The sequence below is a fragment of the Elaeis guineensis genome, chromosome 5, assembly GCF_000442705.2.
Source record: "Elaeis guineensis isolate ETL-2024a chromosome 5, EG11, whole genome shotgun sequence".
NCBI classification, from domain to species: Eukaryota; Viridiplantae; Streptophyta; class Magnoliopsida; order Arecales; family Arecaceae; genus Elaeis; species Elaeis guineensis.
The window spans coordinates 20,387,315-20,412,183 of NC_025997.2; positions in this window are offsets into that span (position 1 = coordinate 20,387,315).

The window sequence follows — 24,869 nt, forward strand, 5'->3', positions numbered from 1 at the left end:
AGAGCTAGAAGAAGAAGTTGAAAATCTGAGGCAGTCCCTGATAAGGAGTGAAGTAATTAATTCAAGGTCGGAAGGAGCAGAGCTTTCCTAGGGCTCTTTTTGCCTTCCGTCTTCCCATGTATATATTTTTTCTTTTGTTGTTTTGTCTTGTTCTTGTTGTTTTGCTTTTCTTCCTTTAGCCTGCTGGGCTTTGTAGTGTGTATTTTGTGAATAAAATGAAAAGGAGATTTTGTGTTACCTCGTCCATGCATTGCATTAAATTATCATCCGCCAAACTTCTTTTATCTCTTGACTTGTTCGACGTCGACGTAGTTTGAAGATTTCCAGCCGTTATCGTGTTGTTTTACTTTTCTTGTCGCCTTTCTTTCTCTTCCCTTTTTTTTTTTTTGCCTTCAGGGCTTTGTTATGCGTAGTTAGCTAATGAAATAATAAGAAGATTTTGCATGACCTTGTTCAATCTTGTATTAGGCCGTCGTTCACCGAACTTCTTTTGTCTTTCGGCTTGTTCAACGTCGGTGTCATTTGGAGGTGCCCAGTCGTCGCCACGTTGATTTGCTTTTCTTGTCGTCCATGGCCGTAAGCTCGAGCTCGTGGTCTGAATTTTGCATTATCTTGAAGGAGTCATTATTTTCTTGACCCATGTCGAGAGCCTTCTTAGAGACCGGAGATGTTTGGTAGGAACTCCCGTCTTTGTTGAGACGAAGTTCCCTATGTCTTTGGTGTAGTTTGTTTTTCATCTGTTGTCGATGTAGTTCATCGCTTTTCTTTTTAATTTTCCTCCTCTTTTCTGAGTGAGGGTCCTCCCCTTGCTTTTCGTGGGGTCGCGTAGAGGTGTAGAGGTGCCATTGAGGGGACTTTTCCCTTTATCCGATCATGTTGGGCGATCGGGTTTTTGTCATCGTCAGGATGAGGTTCTCCTTCTGTTCTTGGCGTAGTCGATCTCAGCTCAGGTTAGGATGAGATTTTTCTCCTGTTCCCAATGGGGCTGTGGAGGCACATATGGGTCGTTGCAAGGGCCTCTCTCTCCATCCGGTCTAAAAGAATCGGGCCTTCGACTTTACTCATATCAGGATGAGGTTCTCCTCCTATTCTCAACATGGCTGTGGGGGTACATAAGGGCACTGTAAGGCCTCTCCCCCCATCCGATCTAAAAGAACTGAGCCTTTGACTTTGCTCATGTTAGGACGAGGTTCTCCTCCTGTTCCTAACATGGCTGTGGGGGCACATTAGGGCGTTGTAGGGCCTCTCCCCCATCCAGTCTAAAAGAATTGGGCCTTTGACTTTGCTCATGTTAGGACGAGGTTCTCCTCCTGTTCCTAACATGGCTGTGGGGGCACATTAGGGCATTGCAGGGCCTCTCCCCCCATCCGGTCTAAAAGAATCGGGCCGTTGACTTGGATCATGTTAGGATGAGGTTCTCCTCCCATTCCTAACATGGCCATGGGGGCACCTAAGGGCCGTTGTATGGGCCTCTCCCCCAATCCGATCTTAGATTAATCGGGCTTTTATTTTGCTCATGTTAGGGCGAGGTTCTCCTCCTGTTCTTAACATGACTTTATTTTGATCGTTTGAAGGGGTTATCCCCTGTCGTAACAAGTCCATGCCAAAAGGGAAAGACATGCAAAGTCGAAAAGAATTTTGATTCAAAGCAAAGTCGTTTGTAATACATTTATAGATTTTTTGAGTCCCATGGCCGTGGAAGGTCTGCTCCTCCTTGAGGTCCTCCGGTGATGGAGTTGATGATCCCGATTGGAGGCCGATCTCCAGGCTGCTCTTCCCTCCTTGGCGGCTCAGGTTGCGGCAGGGCCCTTGGCCGATCTTCTCTACCCTCAGACCGACGTCGAATGAATCTGTCGAGCCGACCTCATCGGATGAGCTCCTCGATCTCGTCTCGGAGTTGGATGCATTCCTTCATGTCGTGGCCGTGGTCACGATGGTAGGGGCAGAACTTGTTCGGATTGCACTTCTCGGGGTGCGTGCGCATCCTCTCTGGCCTAGGGAGCTGCTCTCTGACCTCCATCAGCACCTGGATTTTCGTTGCGTTGAGGGGGGCATAGTTACGGAATCTTCCTGGGGGAGAACCCCATCGAGCCTGACGATCCGAGCTTCCTTGCCTGCATGCCCGGGGAGGAGTCTGGATGCGTTTGTGCCCGGGAGGAGTTCGAGAACGTGGCCGAGCTTCTCTCAGCCCTTTTTCAACTGCGGGCTTATTCGGGTCTCCCGCCTGCCGCTCTCTCGCGGCCTCTTCATCCTTCATTTTGAAGGCTTCTTCAGCTCGAGCGTACCCTTCCACCTGAGCCAGTAGATCAGCAAAATTTTTGGGGTACTTCTTTTCCAAGGAGAACAAAAGGTCGTTCTTCTGAAGGCCGCCCTTCAGAGCGGCCATCGCTACCGACTGATCCAAGTTCCGGACCTCCAGTACGGCGACATTGAAACGGTTGATGTAGGCCCGAATGGACTCCCCCTCCCTCTGCTTGATGTTGATGAGGGACTCCGAACCCTTCCGGAGACGCCGGCTGCTAACGAAGTGAGCCACAAACTGGTAGCTCATCTGATCAAAGGAAAAAATGGTACCCGACTTCAGCGTCGAGTACCAGTTTCTCATTGCGCCCTTCAAGGTGGATGGAAAGGCTCGGCACAGGATGGCGTCGGGCGCACCATGAAGCAGCATCCGGAAGACCTCCAGGTGGTCAACCGGATCTGAAGTCCCATCGTAGCTCTCAAATTGAGGGAGCTTGAAGTTTGACGTGATCGATTCCTGCATGATCATTTGAGAAAAGAAAAGGTCAGTATAAATATCCTCACCATAAGCAGGGGGAGCGTGGCAGAGTTCTTCGATCTGCCGGTTCATCTCCTGGAGTCTCCGGTCCAGAAAATCTTCTCGACTATGGGTCTCGAGGGTCCTCTGACAGAATGGGGGTAGAGATCTCCCAGGGGTGGAATTGTGATCCGACTGAGGGCTCTCCACCCTCGGATTCATCTTTCCGGGAAAGACGGGGCGGCTGGCCCAAGTGGCCCGCCCCACCATCGGATTCTGGTGTTTCGATGATGCTCTTTTCGGTCGCACTGACGTCTGCGGCTGTTGCTGCTGTTGCATGGTCTGCACAGCTTCAGTGAGGCCTCTGACCTACTGTACCAGTAGGTCAAACTACTCTGCGCCAACCATCATTGCCGGAGGAGGAGGAGGCTGGGAAATGAGAGGTGAGGCCGAAGCCTGCGATCTGGCCGTGGAGGCCATGGATTGTCGTGTGGATGCCTTGTGGGGAGGCATCGTGCGAGGACCGAGTGGAGGAAGGAGGAGGGGATACCGAAAAAGATGATCGGAGGCGGTCCCATTGAGCGCTCCTTTAAGAACAAGGGTACTGCGAAGACACAGGCCCTCCTTCCTCTAGTGCCAATCCTGTTGGTGCAAAAATCTGCCTACGTCGGAGAAGCTGGATTCGAGGGAGTCGCGGTCGCCGTCGGGATCTGCAAAAGAAGTCTAAACCGGAGGTGGGGTTGCTCCGGCAAGACCCTCCGATGCTCAAGTTAGTTCTCTGCCTCAACAAGAATGGAGTGCTCGAACAAAAATTCTGACAGAGTTTTTAGGTAAAAATGAGAGCTTAGAGCTTATAGAATAACGTATCTGGGGTCCCCCTTTTATAGGCGGAGGGAGCGACAGACTGACCGTGATGTTTCTAACTGTCTGGCAGTGGGCTGCCCATGGTCAGGAGGAATTTATCATGAGGAGTAATGGGGTGGAGTCGTGGCTGTCACCATGGCTTGCCACGTGGAATCAGTTGCGGGGAGTGGAGCGGCGTTCGTTGTCGCGACTTGCCAGGGAGTAGTGCAGCCGCGCAGCACCCGCCGCAGGGAGTGGAGCAGATTCGCGGCCATTACTGCGGCCTGCCGCGTGGAGCCTGTTGTGGGGGGTGGTGGAGCCACAAAGAATCCATCGCAGGAGGTGGAGCAGAGTCGTAGCCGTTACTGCGGCCTGCCAGGGGGCCCAGGCCTGTCGGCCGAAGTTCGGTTGGGGTCCGATCTCTGTGGGAGCCCAGACGGGAATTATTTGTCGAGGAGTCTCAGCCAAGGCCACTCACGGTAGAGACTTGAAGTAGTTCGTTTGCAGTGGTAACTCGGAGTGGGTCGCTTGTGATAGGAGCTCGAAGTCCGGCTCCCGTAAGAGTCCGGATGAGGTCTACCTGTGACTGAAGTCATGGGCGGAGTCCGGCTTCCATAGGAGTCCGGACGAAGTCTGCCTTCAGTCGAAGTTGGGGATGAGGTCTGGCTCCCGTAGGAGTCCGGGCTGAGTCTACCTGCAATTGGAGTTAGGGATGAAGTCCGGCTCCCGTAGGAGTCCGGGCGAAGTCTACCTGCAATTGGAGTCGTGGGCGGAGTCCGGCTCCCGTAGGAGTCCGGACGAAGTTTGCCTGCAATTGGAGTCGTGGGCGGGATCCGGCTCCCGTAGGAGTCTGGACGAAGTCTGCCTGCAATTGGAGTCGTGGGCGAAGTCCGGCTCCCGTAGGAGTCCGGACGAAGTCTGCCTTCAGCTGGAGTCGGGGATGAGGTCCGGCTCCCATAGGAGTCCGGGCTGAGTCTACCTGCAATTGGAGTTAGGGTCGAAGTCCGGCTCCTATAGGAGTCCGGGCGAAGTCTACCTGCAATTGGAGTCGTGGATGGAGTCCGGCTCCCGTAGGAGTTCGAACGAAGTCTGCCTGCAATTGGAGTCGTGGGCGAAGTCCGGCTCCCGTAGGAGTCCGAACGAAGTCTACCTGCAGCCGGAGTCAGGGATGAGGTCCGGCTCTCGTAGGAGTCCAGACAGAGTCTACCTACAATTGGAGTTAGGGGCGAAGTCCGGCTCCCGTAGGAGTCCGGGCGAAGTCTACCTGCAATTGGAGTCGTGGGCGGAGTCTGGCTCCCGTAGGAGTCCGGACGAAGTCAGCCTGCAATTGGAGTCGTGGGCGAAGTCTGGCTCCCGTAGGAGTCCGGACGAAGTCTGCCTGCAGCTGGAGTCGGGGACGAGGTCCGGCTCCCGTAGGAGTCCGGGCAGAGTCTACTTGCAATTGGAGTCGTGGGTGGAGTTCGGCTCTCATAGGAGTCTGGAAGAAGTCTGCCTGCAATTGGAGTCGTGGGCGGGGTCCGGCTCCCGTAGGAGTCCGGACGAAGTCTGCCTGCAATTGGAGTCATGGGCGAAGTCCGGCTCCCGTAGGAGTTCGGACGAAGTCTGCCTTCAGCCGGAGTCGGGGATGAGGTCCGGCTCCCGTAGGAGTCTGGGCTGAGTCTACCTGCAATTGGAGTTAGGAGCGAAGTCTGGCTCCCGTAGGAGTCTGGACGAAGTCTACCTGCAATTGGAGTCGTGGGCGGAGTCCGGCTCCCGTAGGAGTCCGGATGAAGTCTGCCTACAATTGGAGTCGTGGGCGAAGTCCGGCTCCCGTAGGAGTCCGGACGAAGTCTGCCTGCAGCCAGAGTCGGGGACGAGGTCCGGCTCCCGTAGGAGTCCGGGCAGAGTCTACCTGCAATTGGAGTTAGGGGCGAAGTCTGGCTCCCGTAGGAGTCCGGACGAAGTCTACCTGCAATTGGAGTCGTGGGCGGAGTCCGGCTCCCGTAGGAGTCCGGACGAAGTCTGCCTGCAATTGGAGTCGTGGGCGAAGTCCGGCTCCCGTAGGAGTCCGGACGAAGTCTGCCTGCAGCCGGAGTCGGGGATGAGGTCCGGCTCCCGTAGGAGTCCGGGCAGAGTCTACCTGAAATTGGAGTCATGGGCGGAGTCCGGCTCCCGTAGGAGTCCGGACGAAGTCTGCCTGCAGCAGGAGTCGGGGATGAGGTCCGGCTCCCGTAGGAGTCCGGGCAGAGTTTACCTGCAATCAAAGTCAGGGGCGAAGTCCGGCTCTCTTAGGAGTCTGGACGGAGTCTACCAGCAGTCGAGGTCGGGGATGGGGCCCGGCTCCCGTAGGAGTCCGGGCGAAGCCTTCCAGCAGTTGAGATCGGGGACGAAGTCCGGATGGAGTCCTCCTGCGGTCGGAGATGAGATCCAGCTCCCGTGGGGGTCCGGACTGAGTCTTCCTGCAATTGGAGTTGTGAGTGAAGTCCGGCTCCCGTAGGAGTTCGGACGAAGTTTACTTGTAAGTGAAGTCATGGGCGGAGCCCGACTCCCGTAGCTTGTAAGTGAAGTCGTGGGCGGAGCTCGGCTCCCGTAGGAGTCCGGGCGAAGTCCGCCTGCAGCAGGAGTCGGGGATGAAGTCCGGCTCCCATAGGAGTCCGGGTGGAGTCTACCTGCAATCAAAGTCAGGGACGAAGTCCGGCTCCCTTAGGAGTCCGGACGAAGTTTACCAACAGTCGAGGTCGGGGATGGGGCCCGGCTCTCATAGGAGTCCGGACGAAGTTCACCTACAGTAGGAGTCGGGGATGAAGTTCGGCTCCCGTAGGAGTTCGGACGAAGTTCACCTACAGTGGAAGTCGGGGACGAAGTCTGGCTCCCGTGGGAGCCCGGATGAAATCTGGTAGTTGTAGGAATCTGCCATTGGTGAAGTTCAGCCATTGACGAAGTTCGGGGTAGTTCGGATTGGAGTTGAACCTGGCTGGAAGAAGTCTGGAAGGGATTTGGGGAACAGCTGATAGTCGTAGAAGATCGGCTAGCGGCAGAGCTCAGTGAGCACTTGGGGCGGCTTGATGGATGACTGGGGGGACTCATGTCGAAGGAGCTCGGGTTGTGCAGTGGGAGTTCGTCCGTCGGGAGAATTCAGTCAGTACTGTGGAAATTCGGCTGTTGGAGAAGTCCGGAGAGATACCATTTGCAATCGAAAGTCGGAGGAGTCCTGGGAGGATCAATCCTGTCAAAAACTTCGGCTGAGGGTATTTTATACCCAACATGGTTCATTGAGGATTTGCTTTTTACAAGCATGTCATCCACGTAGACCTTCATGTTATGGCCGATCTGCTCTTTGAAGATCTTGTTCACCAGCCGTTGATAGGTCACCCCTACATTTTTGAGGTCAAAAGGCATGACCCTATAACAGTAAAGACCACGATTAGTTATAAAAGCAGTCTTTTCTTCATCTTCTGATGCCATCTTGATTTGATTGTAGCCAAAAAATGCATCCATGAAAGTGAGAAGCTCGTGGCCCGAGGTTGCATCCACTAATTGGTCAATTCTTGGTGGAGGATAACTGTCCTTTGGGCAGGTTTTGTTCAGCTTTTTGAAGTCTATACACATCCTCCACTTGCCGTTCACCTTCTTGACGAGAACCACATTGGAGACCCAGTTCGGATAGTTGACTTCTCTGATGAACCCAGCTTTCAGGAGTTTATCAACTTCCTCAGCTATTGCCTTCTGCCTTTCCGATGCATGACCTTGGATTTTTTTCTTAATTGATCGATGTTTGGGATCAACAGCTAGACAGTGTTCCATGACTTCCGTATCAATCCCCGACATGTCCGTCGGAACTCAAGCGAAAACTCCATATTCTTTTGTAGAAAATTGATGAGCTGTGTCCGTACCTCTTCTCCCAGGTTGGAGCCGATCTTCACCACATGCTCTTCATTCCCATTGTTCAAAGGAATTGAGACAAGATCTTCAATTGGCTCACTCCGTTCTTTAGTAAGGTCGTCGCGGGTGTCTAATCCATCAACCAGACAGGGGTCAGACTGACCATTTCTTTGTAAGGCTATGTGATAGCAGTGTCTTGCCAGGACTTGATCTCCTCTGACCTCTCCAACCTCTTGGCTTGTAGGAAATTTTAATTTCAAATGGTAGGTCGATACCACAGCTCGGAGGGCGTTGAGGCCAAGTCGGTCGAGTATTGCGTTGTAGGCTGACGGCGCCCTTACTACCAGGAAATCCACTTGCGCTCTAGATTGTTTCGGGCACCGACCTGCAACTATGGTCAAAGTTATTACTCCTTCCACTGGCACAGCATCGCCAGTGAACCCTACCAATGGGGAGGTTATCGGTCCTAATCGATCATTCGGAATGGATATTTTTGAGAATGCATCATAAAATAAAATATCGATCGAGCTTCCATTATCAACAAGAATGCGGCGTACATCATAGTCAGCAATATTTAAAGAAACTACAACCACATCATTATGGGAGAATTGAATCTCCTGGGCATCTTCTTCAGTAAAGGTTATAGATTCTTCAGTCCTCTGCCGCTTGGGCGGTCCGACCGATCCACTGGCTGCTCCCCGTCGGGGTCCTCCAGAGATGGTGTTGATGATCCCGATTGGAGGTCGATCTTGAGGCTGTTCTTCCTTCCTTGGTGGCTTTGGTTGTAGTAGGGCCCTCGACCGATCTTTCCTACTTTCAGGCCGACGTCGGATGAATCTATTGAGCCGACCTCATCTGATGAGCTCCTCGATCTCATCTCGGAGCTGAATGCACTCCTCTGTGTCGTGGCCGTGGTCACGATGATAGAGACAAAACTTGTTAGGGTTGTACTTTTTGGAGTGTGTGTGCATCCTTTCCGGCCTTGGCATCTGCTCCCTGATCTCCATCAGCACTTGAGTTTTTGGAGCATTGAGAGGGGCGTAGCTGTGGAATCTTCTTGGGGGAGAGCTCTGTCGAACTCTACGATCCAAGCTTCTTTGCCTATGAGCTTGGGGGGGGGGGAGTTCGGACACGCTTGTGTCTGGGGGGAGTTTGAGAACATGGCCGAGCTTCACTCGATCCTTTTTTAGCTGTAGGCTTGCTGGAGTTACCTGCCTGCCGTTCCTCCACAGCCTCCTCGTCCTTCAGCTTGAAGGCTTCCTCTGCTCGGGCATATCCTTCAGCCCGAGCCAGTAAATCAGCGAAGTCCCTAGGATACTTCTTTTTTAAGAAAAATAGAAGGTCATTCTTTTGAAGATCACTCTTCAAGGCGGCCATTGCAACTGATTGGTCCAAGTTTCGGACCTCCAATGTAGCGGCGTTAAAACGGTTGACATAAATTCAGATGGATTCTCCCTCCTTTTGCTTGATGTTGATGAGGGACTCCGAACCTCTCTAGGGATGTTGGCTGCTGACAAAATGAGTTGTAAACTGGTGGCTCATTTGATCAAAGGAGAAGATAGTACCTGACTTCAGTGTCGAGTACCAATTTCTTGCTACTCCCTTTAAGGTAGATAGAAAAGCTCGACACAGGATGGCGTCTGGTGCACCATGGAGCAGCATCATTGTCCGAAAGGTCTCCAGGTGGTCAACCGAATCTGAGATCCCGTCGTAGCTCTCAAATTGGGAGAGCTTGAAGTTCGGTGGGATCGGTTCCTGCATAATCTTTTGAGAAAAAGGAGGGTCAGTACAGATATCCTCACCATAAGCAGGGAGAGCATGGCAGAGCTCTTCTATCCGTCAGTTCATCTCTTAGAACCTTTGATTCAGGAGATCCTCTCGATAGCGAATCTCGAGGGTCTTCTAGTAGAACGAAGGTAGGGACCCTCCGGGGGTGGAATCGTGATTAGACAGAGGGCTCTCTGCCCTCTGCTTTCCCTTTCTGGGGGATACAGGGTGACTGGCCCAAGTGGGCCGTCCGATCGTCGGATTCTGAAACTTCAGCGATGCTCTTTCTAGCCGCACAGATGCCTGTGGCTGCTGTTGCTGCTGCATGGTCTGCACCACTTCGGTGAGACCCCTAACCTGCTGAGTCAGCAGGTCAAACTGCTCCATGCCGACTGCCGTTGTCGGAGGAGGAGGAGCTTGAAAAACTGGAGACGAGGCCGGAGCTGGCGGATCTTGCCGAGATTTGACCATGGAGGCCGTAGATCGCCTGGTGGATGCCTTTCGGGAAGGTATCGGGTTGGGATCTGGCCGGAGAAGAAGAAGAAGATGTCGAAGAAGATGATCAGAGACAGTCCCATTAAGTACTCCTTTAAGAACAAGGATCCTACGAAGACACAGTCCCTTCCTTTAGCGTCAATTCTGTTGGTGTAGAATTTTGTCGATGCCGGAGAAGCTGGAGTCGAGGGGATCACGGTCGCTATCGGGACCTGCATGAAAAGTCTAAACTGGAGTTGAGGGTGCTCTGGCAAGACCCTCCGATGCTCAAGTCAGTACTCTGCTTCAACAGAAATGGAGCACTCGAATGGGATTTTAGCAGAGTTTGGAGATAATGCTTACAGCTTAGAGGAGAACATATCTGGGGGGTTTCTTTTATAGATGGAAGAGCGTAACTGATTGACAGTGATGTCCGTAACTGCCTGGTAGTGGGCCGTTCGGGGCCACGTGGAGTTTGTTACGGAGAGTAGTGGTGTCCATTGTCACGACTTGCTGGAGAGTGGTGGGGCCACGTGGAGTTTGTTACAGAGAGTGGAGTGGTGTCTGTTGTGGTGACTTGTCGGAGAGTTCGGACCGGATGGCTGAAGCTCGGTTTGGACGTTTGGTGGAGCGGAATAGCTCTCTGTCTCAGCAATCTAAGAGAAGCTCGGATGTTTTTGAGGTTACTGATGGGTTAACTGTTGTTGGGTGCCTTAGGCATTGATACTGCATACGAAAGTCATCTGCTGTAGAAGCTCGGACGGAAACTTTCTGTTGGAGAAATCCGACTGGAGTTCGATTGCTAGAGAAGTCCATCTGAAATTTATCTGATGTAGAAGCTTGTCTGAAGACTGTCCACTGGAGAGGTCCGGTTGCACGAGGAATCCGGCAGAAGGTCGACCGATAGCAAAATTTGGAAGGCACTATAGAAGGTTGATCGATAGAAGAGTTCGGAAGGCATTGTGGAAGTTTGTCCGTTGGAGGAGTCTGGAGGGCACTGTGGAAGGTCGACTGCTGGAGGGGTCCGGAGGGAATTTATCCGTTGGAGGGGTCTAGTTGGCACTGTTGAAGTCCGATTGGTGCTGTTGAAGGTTGATGGCTGGAGAGGTACGGAAGACACCAGAGACAGTCGATCATTGTAGAAATCTGACTGCTGGAGCCCATCCATTGTAGAAGTTCGTCTGGAATCCATCCGTTGTAGAAGTTTGGATGGAGTCCGATTCTTGTAGGAGTCTGGAAGGAGGCCACTTACTGTAAAAGCTCGGATGGAGATCGGTTGCCGTGGAAGTCTGGATGGAGATCGCTTATTGTATAAGCTCGGACGAAGTCCACTTACTGTAGAAACTCGGATGAAGTCCGCTTGCAATAGAAGTTCGGACGGAATTCGCTTACTGTAGAAGCTTGGATGAAATTCGAAAGGCGGTCGACCACTGTAGAAACTTGGATGGAGTCTGGCTACTATAGAAATCCTACTGCTGGAGAAGCCCGGACATTGACAAAGTCTGGAAGAAACTCGGAGTAAAGTCGATCGTGACAGGAGGAAGTCTGGAAGAGATTCGAAGAGTAGTCGATCACTGTAGAAAATCGCTTGATAGTGAAGTCCAGAGAGCATTTGGAGCAGTTCGATAGACGATTGAAGGAGCTCATTATTGGAGAAGTCCGGAGGGTACGATAGAAGTTCGTCCGTTGGAGGAATCTGGAGGACACTATGAAAGGTCGACTGCTGGAGGAGTCTGGATGGTACTATGGAAGCTCGGACGGCCGGGGGAGTTCAGAAAGACACCGCACAAGGTCGGAAGCCGGAAGAGTCCTGGGAGGGTTGGCCTTTTACGAACTTCGGCTGGGATTATTTTATACCCAACATATCCCAAAGCCAATCATTAGACGGTTGTGCTCATCTTGTAAATTATATATGAATTTTTATTAATAAAAGTTATTTGATATTTTCATTACAAATTATTTATCTTTGAACTTCTATGTTGTAATGAAGTTCTTAGGACTATAATTAATCAACAAAGGAGGATTTGTCATTAAGTTTTTAAAAATATTCATGACCAAATGATACGCTATTACTAGGATGATAGTGATATCAAGTGTAGGTCATTGTATGCCATATGAGTTGGTTATCTTCTTAATCAAGGAGTGTGGAGACACTGTTATGGTATGTAGATAGAATGTAGGAGTGCATTTGCATCAAACATGATTATGTATCGAGCACTCTGCTATCAAGAGTAGCTCGTGAAGGGTATGGATATAAATGTCCCTCTGACCTGAGACCACCATGGTGACTTGTAAGCAACTCTCTGTACTTTAGTATCGGACCATTTGAATTTCTAACTTAGTGATGGAAGGCTAGTGGGTGCAGTCAAGTACTTATCAAGTTGGTGTATGAGTCAAGATGGAATTAACCCCTCTGAATTAGTAGGAGATATGCATCAGTGTATTTCAATTCAGTAAAATCTTGGTCAGGATAATTCATGAGATGGATTTGAAAGGTTGAAATATAATGTGATCGACTAAATTAGGGTTGACAGTTAAATCCTAGGTCATCTTGAGCATTTGGGTCAAAGGAATGAATTATACGGTAACCATACGCCAGTAGATTCTAGAAGGTTGCTTTGCAATACTTCGATCTATCCGGTCGTCGGGTCATCATTGCTAGATGGTTACATCGATTGGTATAGAAATTTATTTCTATGCTATTAACTTAGGTTCGAACCTGTGGGGTCACACATATTAGAAGATTTGATCAGATCAGATGGCTGAAGAGTCCAATTGGATTGTGACTCTGGTGAAGAGTCCTACTCCGACTAGGACTCTGGGAGAGAGTCCCACTGAGACTGAAATTTTATTATTTTTAGATAATTAATTAGTAATTAGATTGCTAATTGATTCAATTTGATTGAGCAAAGAGCTTTGGAATAAGTCTAATTGAATTAGACTCAGTTCGACTCTGATTGGTTTGATATGATCAAGCCTGATTACAAAAAAAATTTGATCCTGATTTGATCAGGGTTTTGACTCGACTAATTCATAATTAGATTAGAAATTTGATAATATATTTGGTTTTCTAATTAGATTAGATTCATTTCTATCAGTGGGTTCAATTCAAATTTGATTTGGATTAGAATCAAAATTGAAAATGAAGAGTCCTTGTCAACTAGGACTCTATCCTTATCTTTTGTACCACACCTGGATCCATGCCAATTTCTCCATGCCTAGTTGGATTTGAGTTGTAATTTTTGGTGTCATGATAGAGGATCCAATAAGGGTGGGCGGCTATAGCTGATGAGTCATAATATTTTCTCTTGCCTAGTTCGAATGCGATCCGAATTAGAGATAAGAAATAAACTAGAATTTTTTTTTTCATATATAGAATATTGTTGGCACCATATTTATTTTTTTTTTTACTTTTCTTGAAGAATTGTTTGGCTTGTGAGACTCTAGAATTCTTTTGCACATTTTAATGCTTTTTTTTGAATTTTTTTGGATGCCAAAAGGAGGTTTTGGCATTGACTCTTGGTGCCCTTCCTTGAAAAATCCTAATTCCTATTCTATAAAAAGGGGTCCTCTCTCTTGGATGTCCCATGATCATTCCCTTGGTGTTTTTTGTTTCCAGAGCCTCTTCTCCTCTTCCTCTATTCCTCCTCTTGATTCTCTCTTACTTTGGAGTGTTCAAGGTACTTGAAGAAGGAGGAACAAATCAGCTGTCGAAGTTGCTTGCAGGCTAGCACCTCCAAGTCCTTGATCTGTGCCTGTCTTCGCATGGATCTTTCTATAGAGGTCAGACGACTCCGTATTGCTGTGAGCGATCTGAAGAACACCTTCTCCAACCATTGGATCAGAGAAGATCAAGATCAATTTTTTTTGATAACGATCTCTAACTTTTTTGATTCCAACGGTAGATCTAGTAGTTAGATCTAGAATTTCAGCATCGATGAGATTGATGTAATTTTTATTTTCAGATCTAAAGTGTATATTTTTATATCAAAGATCATGATATGGTAGTCTAAGATAGGATCTTATATATATGATTAGGATTAAATCATTTAATTTATTATTTTTACTGCATAAAATTTTAAAATTGCATGTACTGTATTACCATAAATTTTCTTCAGCTGATATCAGAGCAAGGTTGTTTTGATGTGAATCAATATGACTTTGGATCTGATTTTTTTATTTGATCTGATTATTTATGATTTAGATTAGATATAAATTATTTTTTTTTAGATCTGATTATTATTTATTTAGATTAGATATTCTGAGTAGCAAAATATTCAGATTGAGTAATCACTAGGCCATACGATCATAGGAGCAAGTAGAGTTTCATAACTATCTCCTCTCATTCAATGGGGTGCTCTTCATGGTGTGTAGAGGTGCCACTATGAGGTCTCATGAAGAAAAAAGTAAAAAGAGAAAACTTACTTTTTTGCAAAACTCTAGATCTTAATACCTCTTGATGTTGTTGTATGTGATGCAAGTTGTGAAGATGTTTAGTTACATCTAATCTTGATTAATCAAAATTATTTTAATTTAAAATCATAAAAATTTAGATTTGATCTAAAAGATTTTATGATTTGATGTAAAAAATTTACATGAAAAACTACTTTTAAAACCTTAATCATGTTGATGCAAAACTTAATTAAGAATTAAGTGTTAAACCTAATAGATCTAGAATTGTGATTTAGATCTAATGATATTACATAAAATATAAGATATGGATTAGCTCAAATCAGATCCTTCTCTTTAATTAGATTAGACCTAAGGTTAGAATCAAAAAATTAATTGACCATATAGAGAAATTAATTAAGTCTAACCAAATATTGAATTAGATTAATCAGAATTTTTGTAATATAATAATTGTAGATGGTTAAGTCCATATCTTTAATTAGACCAAATGGACCTTGATTGTGGTTCAGTGGTTAAACCTGAATCATTAGGTTAGTCAAATCAAAATTAGTTAACTAATTGGTGTCTAAGATAAGTTTGGCATTTCGATCGGTGGTTTTTAATTGGGAGCGGCTTAGCTGGCCATTTCGATGGTTTTTAATTGGGAGCGGCTTAGCTGGCCATTTCGATGATGTCAAGGCAAGCTTAGTAGACCCTCCCATCGATCTCACTTATCTGACCAATTTGATGAACTAGAGTTTGGTTAGATCGCTAAGTGATTTGAGTTAGGCCATGCCATTAAGGTTGATCAGTGTGACTGGTCTAGGTGCCAGTTTAATCAGCATGATCTAACCCGATTCAATGACTTGGTGAAGTCAGTGGGAAGATTGTGGTCTACTGATTGATCTTTTCTTCTCTCTTCTTCTCTAAACTGACTAAATTCTCTGAATTATTAGGTCTCTAAAATGAGCTAGTTATGGTGATAACTAGATCATAGCCTTCCATTAAGGTGAATGGTAATGGGTCCATTATTTATGATTGACATTGCTGGCACCATTTGTCTGGTATTCACTCTGAATAATAGAATTATTATTCATTATATGATGACTCTATTGAACTACCTGATGATGGTTGGGTTGATCGAGCTATCCTCAGGCCTGATCACTCATTGGGTAGAATCACTGAGTAGGTTCATATTAATAGTTTGACCTAACCAAAACTTTCAGTGGAGGCCCATCGCCTACTGAAATGAGATCTGGGGCTAAATTAAATACTAAAAATTATTTGGAAAAATAATTGGTTGAGAACCTACCTTTAGGTGCATATGGATTGATCGGGCCATCCTTGGACCTATATGTAGTCTGTGTGGATTCTAGTATCCACTAAGGAATTAAGATAATTCCTCGAATTGGAGATAGAGGCTACTAATTCATATAAAATAGTGAAAGGATCTTTAGACTAAAATCCAAGTCTTTAGGATTAACAAATTTATATACTAATTAGATTTTATATTTTTCTTATGTGTGCAGATATGACCTTAAACTTGTCTCTCCGATCACTATTGGATAGTGAGAAGCTTATCGAATCAAATTTTGATAATTAGTATCGAAAGTTAAAGATAGTCCTGGAGCACGAGAGGATCCTTTATGTGATAACGGATTCGACACCTGAGAAGTCTACTCCTAATGCTCGAGGTGTGGTCTGAGATACTTATTTGAAGTAGTTCAATGATCGTACCATGGTTCGTTGCATTATGCGGGTCTTTATGAATGATGAGTTCAGTTGAAAATTTGAAGAGGCTCAACCAGAAGAAATACTTCAAGTGTTGAGAGATTCCTTTGGTACTCTTGATGATGTTGAGCGGCACAAGACTAGTTGCACCATTTTCAACGCTCGAATGAGGGAGGGTGCATCTATTGTCAATCATGTATTGTACATGATCGAGTAGATTGAAAAACTAAGTAAACTCAACTTCCTCTTGCATGAACAGTTGGGGAAGGATGTGATTTTGAACTCCCTACCCAAGTCCTACCTATCATTCCTCTGTCATTTCAGAATGACGAAGTCTATAATCAACTACCACGGTCTGTTGGGGTTGCTACAAATATTTAAGAAGGATCACCAGCTCTACAAGGAGATGGTGAATTTAGTGGGAGGATCCTTTTCGGGTAGTCATCATCTCTTTAAGAAAAAAAAAAGAAGAATAAGAAGGTGCCTGGTGCTAGGAGTCAGTTCCAGAAACTCAAGTTCAAGACTGATCAGAGTCAGGCAGAGTACTTCTTTTGCAAAAAGTAGGGTCACTGGAAGAGGAATTGTCCTCAGTATATCACTTCCCTTGATTCGAATAGGCCAAAGAAAAAGCAGCAATTGATTGCTGGACAAGGTATTTATGTGATAACACCTTGTAACTTTTCTCTTTTTGATACAATGACCTGGGTATTGGATACCAGTAGCTCTATTCATATTTGTAATTTGTTGCAGGGTCTTCAGGTCATTAAGAGATTTAGAGATGGTGAGAGATTCCAGAATGTTGGAGATGAAAGATCAGTTTCAGTTCTAGCCTTAGGAATGATCAAGCTTGTATTCGAGTCTCATTACTTGTCCTTGATGAGTATCATTATTGTCCTAGATTTTTTTTAAATGTTATTTCTGTAGGCCTCTTGGCCAATTTCATTTATGAAATATAAATAAAAAATTTTTTGTAATATCATTTTGAATGGTATTACAATTTTGCTTGGACAGTTGAATAATGGTATTTATATTGTACCTAGGCCTAATATAATGTACATTTCAAATAAACATCCTAGAATAGATGATGTCACAGATGTCTATCTTTGGCATTGTAGGCTAGGTCATATCAATAAGAATAGGATGAATAGGTTAGCTCAAGAAGGAATTCTTGATAAAGATGATTATGAATCGTTATCTACCTGTGAGTTTTGTTTGCTTGAAAAGATGACCAAGTTACTTTTACTGAAAAAGGTGAACGAGCCAGTGATGTACTGGGTCTGATACATACTGATGTATGTGGACCCATGAGTACATGTGTCAGAAGAGAAAATGACTATTTCATTACGTTCATAGATGATCTATCTAGGTATGGGTATGTCTACTTGATGAAACACAAGTCAGAATTATTTGAAATATTCAAACGGTTTCATAATGAAGTAGAGAAACAAACTAAAAAAAGTATTAAAACTCTTCGATCTGATCGAGGAGGTGAATAGCTCTTCAGTGAATTTCTGACATATCTAGGAGAATATGAGATTTTCTTTCAATAGATCTCTTCAGGGACACCACAGCATAATGGCATCTGAAAAAGGAGGAATCGAATCTTATTGGACATTGTTTGGTCCATGATGGGGTTTACAACTCTATCGATCTCTTTTTGAGGATATGTACTTGAAACAGTCTATCTTGTGCTCAATAATATACCGAGCAAGTCAGTTAGTAAGACACCATATGAGATATGGTCAGGGCGTAGGCCGAACCTCTCTTATTTTAGGGTCTGGGGGTGTCCGACTTATGTTAAATTATTACAAACTGATAAGCTCAGTCCTAAATCTGATAAGTATAATTTCGTAGGGTACCCCAAGGAAATGATGAGATATTACTTTTATCTATCTGCTGAATAAAAGATATTTGTCAGTAGTAAGGCACACTTTTTGCAAAAAAAATTCTTAGTGAAGAAATATGTGCCTCTAAAATCGAACTTGATGAAGTTCGACAGGTAGAAGAATAGACACCAATGATTGAATCTAAATTGGATTTGATAAGATCAAATCTGGAGCCCAATGAACAAACATTCTTAAGGCGATCCGGTAGAGTACCGCATCAGCTGGATAGATACTTAGGTTTCTTGATCTGGGATGGAGATCTTGTTAAATTCGATGAGAACAATGAGGATCCAATCACCTACATGGATGTGATGTAAAGGTTTGACTCTGACAAATGGCTTAAAGTCATGATATCCGAAATGGAGTCCATAAAGATCAACGATGTATGGACATTGGTTGACCCACCTGAAGGAGTTAAACTCATAGGGTGTAAGTGGGTCTTCAAGACGAAGAGGGGCATAGACAGAAAAGTGGAGACCTATAAAGCCCATTTGGTTGCCAAGGATTATCGTTAGTGTTATGGTATTGACTATGATGAGATATTTTCTCCTGTGGTAATACTCAAATCCATTCGGATCATGCTTACGATAGTGACATACTTGGACTATGAAGTCTGGCAAATAGATGTGAAGACAGCTTTCCTAAATGAAGAGCTGAACGAAGAGGTGTATATGATACAACCTGAAGGATTCATATCCATAAATGAGTCCAAGGTATGTAAGCTTCAGAGATCCAATTATGGATTGAAACAAACATCTCAGAGTTGGAACATACATTTTGATAAGGTAATCAGAACGTATGGCTTCATTAGGAACGGAGAGGAACCCTACGTATATAAGTAGACAAATGGTTCAATAATTATATTTCTTGTGTTGTATGTGGATTTTAATCGAGAATGATGTCCCGATATTACAAGGAATAAAAGTATGGCTATCGTCATAATTCTCTATGAAGGATCTGAAAGAAGTAGCCTACATCCTAAGGATGAAGATCTATAGGGATAGATCTAAGAGGCTGCTCAGATTTTTTCAATCCACATACATAGATACCATGCTGAAATAGTTTAGCATGGAGAATTTTAAGAAAGGTTATCTTCCAATAGGTCAAGAAATTTCTCTTTCGAAAGGAGATTGTCTGATAACTCCTCGAGAGAGAGAGAGCATATGAGTAGAGTTTCATATGCTTCGACATGGATTCTATTATATACGCCATGATATGTATGAGACCAGATGTGGCATACTCACTAGGGGTAGTGAGCAGATACTAGTCTGATCTAGGAGAAAACCACTGAAAGGTCGTAAAGATCATTTTTAAGTATTTGAGAAATACTAAGGACCAGTGGCTTGTGCGTGGTGAAACTGACTTGAAACTGATGGAGTTCATCGACTCCAGCTTTCAGTCAGACCATGATGATAGCAAGATTGTGTCAGATTATATTTTTATCTTAAATGGTGGAGCGATCTACTGAAAAAATTTCAAGCAGTACACTGTGGTAGACTCTATTTGCAAAGCAGAGTATATCGCAGCATCCGATGCTGCGAAGGAAACTGTATGGTTGCAGAAGTTTATGGGTGAGCTTGGAGTGGGACCCTCCGTTGATGGTCCTGTCTTGTTATACTAAGATAATACTGGAGCCATTGCTCAAGCCAAGGAGCCGAGATTACATCAGCACACCGAACATATTCTGTGCCGATATCACCTTATCCGTGAGATCATGGATCAAGGTGACGTCGAACTTCAGAAGATCGATGGAAAGGAGAACCTGACTGACTCATTTACTAAAGCTCTCGAAATCAAGGAGTTTGATGACCACAAGTCAAAGATGGGTATTCGATACTGTATCGATTGGCTTTAGTCCAAGTGAGAGTTATTAGAAAATATATCCCAAAGCCAATCATTAGATGATAAGTGACATATTTTATATTTATTTTAAGAATTTTTGATAATTTATGGTGCTAATATCTTCTAAAAAATCTAATTTTATAAATAAATTAGATTTTTTTATAAAAATAAATAATTATAAAAAACTATAAAATTAGAGCATATTTATGAAAAATAGATGTTAATTTAATTGAGAATTTAAGCCCCAAAATAATAAAAAAATTTAAAAAATTTTAATGCATATTTTCTTTTATTTTTTAGATAAAAATTAGAGTAAAAATTGAGTAAAAATATCCAAAAAAATAAATTTTATTACCTTCGATGCATGGTGGACCGATCGCTCGGTCCATAGAGTCAAGGGCATGGTCCATAGGAGCAGTTCGCGGTCCATGATGCGGTCTACAGGTGGACGAAAGATTTTTTGCACTGATCAATAGTCTAGATCAAATCTAACATAAGATTCGACGGCCAGCATCATTCTCGACTTTGAATAGGATTTTTGGGCATGATCCGACGGTCCAGATTCCATCCATTGCTCGATCCAACAGTTGCTGTTCATCTCGACTTTGTTAAAGAGAGATTTTGTGCCATTCGATGGCCATAATTTAATTTGGAGCACGATCGGATGGTTGAGAACATCTCTAATCATAAGGAGGATTTAAACAGTGGTTTTTGATCAGATCTGGGCAGTCCATTGAAGATCCGATGGTTAGAAATTTATGATACGAGTATAATACATTTTCTAAGGGTTTTAGGACTTCTTTTGCTATAAAAAAAAGGTAAAAAATCTACCTATAAATAGGGGGTTCAGAAATAAGTCTTAAGAATAGAAAAAATCAGTAGAAACTTAAAAAAAAATTAAAAAAAAATTAAATAGTTTTAAGGACCCAAGGGGAAGAAGAAGAGAAGTTGGTTCGCTCTATGGAGTACGAAGGAAGAAGAAGAGGTCATCAACCATCTTTTCGATGAAGCTAGACTGATCAACTTTAGATCATTATTACAGTTTTATTTTTATTTTATTTTATTTTATTTTAAAATTTTTTTGTACTTGAATTTTAATTTTAATTAATATAAAATTTATTTTCTTGTACTTTAAATTTTTGTGTTTTATTTTTTCTAAGTAGATGCTCGGATCTAGTTAGTAGATCTCAGTACTAATTTATTTTATATTTTTTAAATTTTTATTATTTATTTTTATTGCAAGTAAAAACTAGGATCTAAATAGTAGATATTAGTATTCAATTTATTTTTTATATTTTTAATTTTTATTTTTTGACTTGAATTGCTTTCTTTAATTTTTTTTGTAAAATCAAAGATTTCAAATCAAAATTCTGCTTTCTCTATGGATTCGATCCGACTTGCTATTTTCTACATAGTTTTAATTTTTATTGAAGTTAAAATTAGATTAATAATCATGGTGTCCTAACGACAACATCACGATCATATCAACTTTTGGCACCGTTATCGAGGAAGGCAATAATTTTAATATTTAATATTTTATTTTTTTTTATAAATATAACTTACTAATTTTTTTAATTTTTTTTTATGAAAAAAAATTAAAAAAAAAGAGATAGAAAGCTTTCACTTTTGCTTGGTGAGATCGATTCTAACTCTAATCCTAACTATTTTTTTAGTATTAATTACTATTTTTTTAAAATTAACCTAAAATTCATCCACATAAATCTAATAAAAATTGTATGACAAGAGTAGAAACTTAATTGTTTAAAAGCATTCATTATCTTAGATTTATTTTTGGTGATCGCTGGAGATAAGGTAAGCTTTCAAGTTTGATTAATTTTATGCATCTAATTTAGTTGCATAGAATCCCTTGTTTGAAATTGGTCGTGCATATTCATCTCAAATCAACTTAAGGGCAACACCCATAAACAAAATAAGATAAAAATTTCATCATCTTTTCTTAGCCTAAAAACAACCAACCAGTATCCCGCATTAACCCTAACCTAATTAAAATTTAGTAAACATTGGCCCTTAGGATCAATTGAGTTTAATTTGAGTATTGTGGTGAAGTTAAGTGCAAAGTAAGTTTGGACTCACCCCTGAAACTGATGTTTAAGGTAAGAGATTACAAAAGCTCAGCCTAAGTGGACTCATGATTATTTAATTGGTTCTGTTAGCTTATCTGACCAATTCAATTGGTGTCTAAGGCAAGCAACGAGGAGACCCCCACGACCCCACCTCTTACCTGGCTAGTTGAAGGAAGTGAGAACAAACCCAATTTGTATTTAGGCTAAGCCATTCTACATTGAATTGTTAGGTCTAAGAAACCCATAGGTGTCTAGGTTTAATTGCTTGCTAATTTGATTGCAATTAATACTTAACTACAACTAATTCTTCTCACCTTTCGTCTTTAGGTCTTGGAATTTTTTAAGGTTCCCACCTTTAGAATCTCTCTCTCTTTCTTCCTCTTCTCTTTTCCTTTCTCCCTCTGTTAAAAAAAAAAACTCTGTCACACATTGGGATTTGTATTGATATGTGCACGGTAGGAGATCTCTTTACCCTGACCTAGTTGAATCTAATCCTGAAATTGAACAGCCGATCCATGCTAAACTTGAAAATCTAATGGCTGGAGATCCTAGAGAACCACTTAGGCAGATGAAGAAATATTTTATTTCTTCCACCTATAACCCATCGACTTGTATCCACTTACTTGATATTCCTACAAGCCATTATAAGATCAAGTCGACCATAATCTAGATACTTCCATCTTTCTGTGGGAATACCAATGAAGATCCTTACAAGTTGTTGGAAAATATGTTCCAAAAGTCAATCGTCAAGCTGTTGATGGTTGAGCAACCTTGTATTGTAACTAATTTGTTAATAAATAAAATATATTTTTGGTATTTTCATCATAAGTTTTCATCTTCTAATGAACTCCATTGTTGTGATGAAGTCCTTAGGACTATTTAGGTTCGATAAAGAGAAGATTTATCGATTAGTCTTTAAAACTGTTCACGATCAAATGATTGGCTGGTAATAAGGATGACAGCTTCTATCGAGCATAGGTCGCTGTAGGTCATATGGATTGGTTGTCCTCTTAACCAAAGAGTGTGGAGACATTGGTATGACATAAAGATGAGATGTATGGGTACATCATCATTGAGCATGACCAACTCTAGAGCATTCTGCTGTCGAGAATGTCTCTGATGGGATATAGGTATAAGTGTCCCTTAGACCTGAGATCGCCTTAGTGACTTGCAAGCAGCTCACTGTGCTTTGGTACTGGACTAACTAAATTTTTAATTCAGTGACGGAAGGCTTCTGGGCACAGTCAAGTACTTGCAAAGTCAGAGTGTGATCAAGATGGGATTGACCACTCCAAGAGTTGGAGAAGAATGAGTCGCTGTATTTCAATTTAGCAAAATCTTGGTCAGGGTAATCCATCAAATGGATTTGATATTTTGAAATACAATGTGGACAACCTGATCATAGTTGACAGTTGAATTCTGAGGTATCCTATGAGCATTTTGGTCAAGGAAATAAATTATATGGAAACTATATCTGCATGAGTTCTAAGGATGTTGTTCTACACATTCGACCTATCCGATTGTCGGGTACCATTGCAGATGGTCACTTCGATTGGTATAGAAATTTATTTTTATACTACCGACTTAGGTTTGGACCTATGAGATCACACACATTAGAGTTTACAATCCGATCGAATGGTTGATCAATGATTAAGAATCATTCTAGAGTTAAACGATCAATACGATTGACATTTAACCTAGTGCAAGTGTTGCAGGAGGATCGATTAGCAATTCGATTTCTAATTGGCTTAATTTGACTAAGTCAATGGGCTGAGATTAAGTCTAATTAAATATGATTTAATTAAATTTAGTTTGGGTTTGATTGGATCAAGTCCAATTGATTTATTTGATAAACCAAGTGTAAGAAAAAACTAGTCCTAGTTCAATTAGGACTTGGGTCAACCTAATTTCTAATTTGATTAGAAAATTAAATTAGAATTAAATTTAATTTAATCTGATTAAATTAGATTCTTAATTGGGTTAAGACCTATTTTAATTGGGTTAATTTAATTTTGATTGGATTTAGTTTGAGAAACCAGATTGGAACAAGACATAGATTGAATCCTAGTAAGACTAGGATTCCACCTTGCACCAATTTAGCCCCCACGCCCACTCTCTCTTATTTTATGCTATAAAACTTTTCTCCCAAGTATTCACATATGCTCAAAATTTTCCTCTCTTTCTCTCTTACATAAAAAATGATTGTGGATCAAGTCAAAGTAGGAATTAGTTTGGATTTCAAATTCTATGAGATAGAGTTTTAGGAAACCAAAACTCTTTCCTTATGGCACTGATTTTATTCAGATTTTTTTTGAGATTTTTATGACCTTTATGGCACATAATATGCACCCTTTGTTGATGGTCTATGCACAAAAAGAAAGAGGGGGCACCCGAGTTGGGTGCCCCTTGTCTTGCCATGTTTGGATAATCCTTGACTAGGTATTTGACCTAGACAAGGACTCTATCATATCTCTCTATTTAAAATAAATTTCTACATGAAAATTTTATGAAAAATAGAGAAAAGAGAGACCTTTGGGGCATGCAAAATCAAGGAGAAAAAAGGTTAGGGTGTGGAGATACAATAGACACAAGACTAGGTGTCTAGGTGAGAGCAAAGAGAAGAAGAAGAGGGTCTTCTTCTAGGGTTGCTGTGTTCACCTCTTTCCTTCCTCCATCTTGAGTTTTCTAAGAGTGTCTCAGATTTAAAACTCCTTCTCATACTTTTCATCTTTGAAAGAGTCCTAATCAAGAAGAAAGAGGCATATGATTGACCATCGAAGAAGGATCAGCGCAGTACTAGCATACTGTGCTGATTTTCTGGACCAGGACTTCTGATCGTGATTCGTGAGCTTGTGTGGATGACTCCTAGAGGTCAGATGCGTGTGTAGCTCACAACATCATCTTCAAGCTCGGATCAGCAAAGTTAGAATATCTAACTTGCAAGATAATAGATCTGATCTATTATATTTTATATACATTTGATGTAGTATAGAAACATGTTGATATGATCAACATGTAGTTCTTGCTCTTTATATTTTAATTTTTGATTTAATATCATGTAATAATTATGTAATAGGATCTTAGATCTAGAGATTCTTTGATTTTATAAGATAAATTTTAATTTATTTTAGTCTTTCGCTACCTGATATTGAAAAAGTTTCAAGATCTAACCCTGAAACTCTAGATCTGGTTTTTTCAATTGGTATCAGAGCCTAGGTTGTTTATTACATGATT